This window comes from Piliocolobus tephrosceles, chromosome 3, assembly GCF_002776525.5.
Source record: "Piliocolobus tephrosceles isolate RC106 chromosome 3, ASM277652v3, whole genome shotgun sequence".
NCBI lineage: Eukaryota > Metazoa > Chordata > Mammalia > Primates > Cercopithecidae > Piliocolobus > Piliocolobus tephrosceles.
This window is the reverse complement of record NC_045436.1, coordinates 1,160,423-1,165,955: the sequence shown is the minus strand read 5'-3', so window position 1 is coordinate 1,165,955 and position 5,533 is coordinate 1,160,423. Positions and strand designations below refer to the sequence as shown.

General features: G+C 41.0%; 1 non-coding gene across 1 annotated transcript; it reads right to left on the bottom strand.

The window, feature by feature from the left end:
- Positions 1 to 4,178: 4,178 nt before the first annotated feature.
- On the bottom strand, positions 4,179 to 4,239 carry LOC111530124. Its single transcript, XR_002727719.1, has one exon. It is a non-coding gene; the product is annotated as a U7 small nuclear RNA (small nuclear RNA).
- Positions 4,240 to 5,533: the final 1,294 nt, after the last annotated feature.

Genomic DNA, 5,533 nt, shown 5'->3' with positions numbered 1-5,533 from the left:
GTAGCTGGGACTACAGGCGCGCGCGAAATCGACTGGCTAGTTTTTTGTGTTCTTTAGTAGAGACGGGGTTTCTCTGTGTTAGCTAGGATGGTCTCGATCTCCTAACCTTGTAATCCGCCCGCCTCGGCCTCCTAAAGTGCTGGGATTACAGGCGTGAGCCACCGCTCCCGGCCTTGGGTATTTCTTTATAGCAATGCAAGAATGACCTTATCCAGAATATCATAACCATAACAACAAATTTAGGAAATGCGTATAGCTTAGCAGAAGTGAAAAAAGATAAACACCTGAGTTAGTTATAAATTCAACACGAGTACCAGGTAGTGAACTAGTTGTCGGAGCACCTGACATTTGTTGCACTTTATTGTCACTGTTAAATCCATTAGAAGACAGTTGAGATCAGTGCTCTACAATACGTCGATGGAAAATTCCTACAGTAGCTTCATTCTGGCTTCTTCATTATAAAAAGGATATTGGCAAAGAGGCTTAAGTTTATAGAAGATCAAATGGCTGATGAGGATATTTAATCCATGCCATTTCAGAAACTTGATAAATATGGAAAAAGTGCCTCAGAAGGGAACTGATTTCCAGTGACAGGAAGTTTTTAACTATCAATTGAATGACAGCTATGTCATTGGCCCCAAACCATGGACCTACATATATCTGAGGCATTTATAAGATCACGTAAAGATTCTGGCTTTACATTTACAGAAGTTGTCTGTACTATTCCTCCACTTTATCACTTTTCTTAATTCTATGCCTTTTTGATTTCAATATAACCAAGTATTACCTCTTGGCTCGCTTCATTTTGCTTAAGCCATATTCACGTTATTTTCCTCTTAGTTTGACCCTTAGTACATCATGGCATGACTTTCTGATTTGCCTTTGGGTCCTTTGCACCGCTGCTACTGTAGGAGGCACTCCCATCTCCATCTCTTTCTCCCAGACTGCTAGAAACAACAGCTCTCTCCACTTAGCATGTTCATTGGAACGGGGTTTATTGTGGTTCAAGGATCTGATAGGGGTTTGAAAAGGTTGTTCTTGAATGTCTTTACCATTTTACATTAAAAGTGTCTTCGATAGATTGAATGTGACATAGGCACTGCTATCTTCTCTACATCTTCCTCCTGTGAGACAGATCTATCTTCCTGATACATCAAAGGCGCTTCCAGTTGACAACAATCTTGAAACCACATACCTGGCTAGGTGTTTTCCAACATGGAAAAGTGTGATCATTGGCAATGATCAGGGAAATAAGACAACTCTAAGTCATATTGCTACGTTGACAGAATGATTGATCACTGTTGCTGGAAAGAATCATGTTTCAATGAAGCCCACCAACAACTTCTGATGCCAAGCAGGTCACTGGATCTAGATTTGGTTATGTAACTGCCCATTCAGATAAGAAGCATTGGCTATCCATGATAGTGTATGATATGTAATGTGCCCAGTTCCAGGTGGAGAACAAGGGAGAGAACAAAAGCATCTCCCCAGAAGCGGTAATTTCTATGCTTTTGACAAAGATAAAGAAAACTTCAGAAGCCTACCCTAGTTGTCACAGAATCACTGATGTTAATAACTTTCGAGTGTTATGAAGAGACGTACATAATTGCTGCATTTACTGTGACTAAAATCCCCATTGAGCCAACTGTCACTGTTATTGATCATAATTTGGACAAAATATCGAGGCCAAAAAAGTGTGTTGATTTTTAAAAAGTGTGTTGGCGTTGATTTGTGACCTTAAACATGGCACTTGATATGTTCACCCTTACTGTTGAGGACAAAATATTTAAAATCAAGTCTATAACTAGGTACACCCACTTGGGTGGACAAATCCAATGGTTAACCATTTCATCACCAAGTTGAAATACAATCCCAAAAGGACAAAACTGAGACAAAATGCTGCTTCTTGACTCTGTATAGTTCACAAACCTGTTAAAGTACTCTATCAACATTCAGACCAATGTTGAGACACATTTCTTCTATGAAGAAATCTACATTTTGAAGGATTGAAAGCTAACATAAAGACTAGCACCCCAAATCCCATAAAGAAAGCTTTATACCTGACAAGTCATAGAGTCCAGGCAGTATGTGTATTCCCAAGTTCCAGAAATCTTTGCAAGATTCATGCAATAGTAAATAATTAAACAAGAGTATGAGCCCCAACACATCTGTTTTTGATGGAGCAGTTGAGCAGGAAATCAAGTCGTCAGTGCAGACAGTTGAGATCAGTGCTCTACAATACATTAATGGAAAATTCCTAAAGTAGCTTTGTTTTGGTTTCTTCATTATAAAAATGATATTGGCAAAGAGGCTTAAGTTTATAGTTTTTCATTAAAAGTGAAAAAAGTCAGGCTTTTCTGTATCTGGACATCACTTATGTTTCCCTTGGTATTAAAATGGATAAGGAAGACATACTTGTTGTGATCAAACATAATGCCCCATTTCCACCAAGGAGACACAGACCTTATATTCTGACAACCGTTTGAATTTATAAAGATGAGGAAGCAATGGCGAAGGGAAAATCTTAGTTGGAAAGTTTGACATTGGAGGCATTTCTCATGAGCTACACAGCATTCTTTAGATTGAAATCACCTTTGGTGCTAATGCCTGTGGTATCCGTAAGGTGTCCGTGGTGAATCAAAGCATAGGAAATGAAGCAAGAATTGTAATAACCATTGACAATGATTGTTTGAGTGCGGAATACACTGAGCAGATAGTCGAGGAGACAGAAGGGCAGCCACTAAGGATGAGAGGCACAGAGACTGAGATGCCTTCCAAGACCTTAATTGAATATTACACATTCAGTGTGAACACCACAGGAGACAATCAAAAACCCCAAGCAAAGATCAATGATGAGAATAAGTGAAAGATGTTTGACGAGTGAATTAAATTATCAACTGGCTCGACAAAATTCAGACTTCAGGGAAAATGAATTTGAACATCGGAAGAATGACCCGGTAAAGATCCTCAAATCATTAAATATCCAGCAGTTTCAAATTCAAGAGATATGTCAGGCAGGATATCTAGTAAGTTCTTAGGGGATAGAGCTCCTTCTAGAAACACTTCTCGGCATCCACCATGGATAACAGCCAATCTTGCAGTTAGTAAAAATATTTTGAGAAAACAAATTTTTGCAAATTCATTCATGTCAATTGAACCATATGTAATACATTCACCATGTCTTAAAGCTATTGGGCATTTTCAATACTTTATATATATAGAAAATGTTAGTCACATTGTGCTTTATCAGTGTTTATGTAAACAAACACGCAGAAAATTTAACAGTGCAGGGGGAAGTGGAAATTAGGGAAAGGAAGAGTGAATTTATCCTGCCCTTTAAAATAGCAGATATTTCTAAAAGTCTTGGAAGAATAAATGTTTTCCAGCAGCACTCCTGCAATATAATTTAAGAACATAAATTACTGAGATTATGATCTGAGTTAAACCAAGCTATAAGTCTGTCTGGAAACTAGCATGATAAGTAAATGTGAAATTTATTCTTTTAAGGTATTAAGTAATACAGAAACATACATAATTTATGTAATAATTACTGATGGCCATCAGGTAATGTGCTATATCTGTATTACTTAATTTGGTCTTCATAACAACCCTAAGAGTGACCTAGAAGTGTTACTACCCCCCCTTTTTTTTTGGAGAGGAAATCTTGCTCTGTAGCCCAGGCTGGAGTGCAGTGGTGCACTCTCGGCTCACTGCAAGCTCCGCCTCCCAGATTCATGCCATTCTCCTGCCTCAGCCTCCCCAGTAGCTGGGACTACAGGCACCCACCACCATGTCCATCTAATTTTTTTGTATTTTTATTAGAGACGGGGTTTCACTGTGTTAGCCAGGATGGTCTTGATCTCCTGACTCTTGATCCGCCTGCCTCGGCCTCCCAAAGTGTGGAGATTACAGGCATGAGCCACTGTGCCTGGCCTAATTTTTGTATTTTTAGTAGAGGCGATATTTCACCATGTTGGCCAGGCTGGTCTTGAACACCTGACATCAGTGTTACCACCGTTTTACAGATGAGCATACTGAAGCTCACAGGGTGCTTGATGAAAGTTACACACTTGAGAAGTGTTAGCTCTAGAATATAAAATCAGCCCACTTGATTCTAGAATTCTTTTTTGGGTTTTTCGTTTTTTTTTTTGTTTGTTTGTTTGTTTTTTTGATTGGAGTGGAGGTTCCAGTGAAAACTGGAAAGCTTGCTAGACAAATTTTAAAAGGGCTGTAGCACTCTAAATTTGTGTTCTTAACCAATTTTCTCATTTCTCTTTATATCCTAATGTATGTGAACAGAGTTGTCTGTCTTTGTCTGTTACGGAATACGAATTGTTACCTATTGAGCATTGTATTTATATAACATTGTTTTCCATTGCTGTTAAAGTTGCTTATAAATCTTTAGATGATTCATTTACATTAATACTACTGACTACTGACTACAATTCAATTGAACTGTCAATCATAATTTCCCCCAAATTACTGAAAATACCATGTTGTATTTTACACTAAAATTCTTTTAAAAAGGTGAATGATGTTAAGTTTCTATGTTCACTAATATGACACAGCCTCTTTCATTTTCCAAGATAGTCTTGAGGGACAAACAAGATGGAAATTCCCTTTCTTTTCTTTCCTTTTTTTTTTTTTTTCTGTATGGCACAGTATCACAAGGTCAGGAAAGCCACCATCCTGAATCGCATGTTTAGAAACGCTGAAATGGAAGCTCTGAGTTCCCTGGAGGGGTCGCTAGCCACCAGAAAGGCTGTCTTTTGAACGAGATTTGTGACTGAGGTCTGGACCACCTGTTTGGACAAACGGAGGCAAGATGGTGCACTTCCGGGTTCTTCATCCCCCCCCCAACTCTTCCCGCATGCGAAAATGCAGCCGGCGCCCAGGGAGGGTGCAGACCAACTGGGCATGCGCCAGGTGACGTCAATCCGAAGAGACCAAGATTTACCTGGTCGCACCTGCGGAACGCCCCTGACACGCCCATGCCCCACCTATTGCCCTCCCACTCCTAGAAAAGCCGCTCTCCGCCATTGAGCCACGCGGACTTCCCAGCTTCCCAGTCCTGTCGGGATGTCGGAACTCCGTCCGAGAGCTTGGGGGCACTCTGCTGGCCTTCTTTGCCGGAGGCTGACAGACTTCTTCTCCACACCTTAGGTTGCTAAAATAAACTAGCAGTTTTGCTCCTACACTTGCCTACCCGCTGGTTCTTTTGTGCTCACTCTGGTGGTCTTAGAAAAACAAGACAGATGGTGCCGAAGACCCAGGAGGAGACCCCTCCTCAGGCCTCTAAGGATTGAGGAACCTCCTCCTGCTTCCACACCGCAGACAGACCAGGACCTGAGACCCGCTTCCCTCACTCTCATGGCCTCTCTGGGGTAAGTGCCCTTGTCTCCTCTTTACCTCCCTCGGCCAGAAATCCTGTGCAGGTCCGAGGTCCATTTGGAGCCACCAAGTGGCTTGGGAGACCCCTTCAGGATGGAGACGTCCGCCTGAAGGTAATCTCCACTTTGGCTCCATGAGCCTC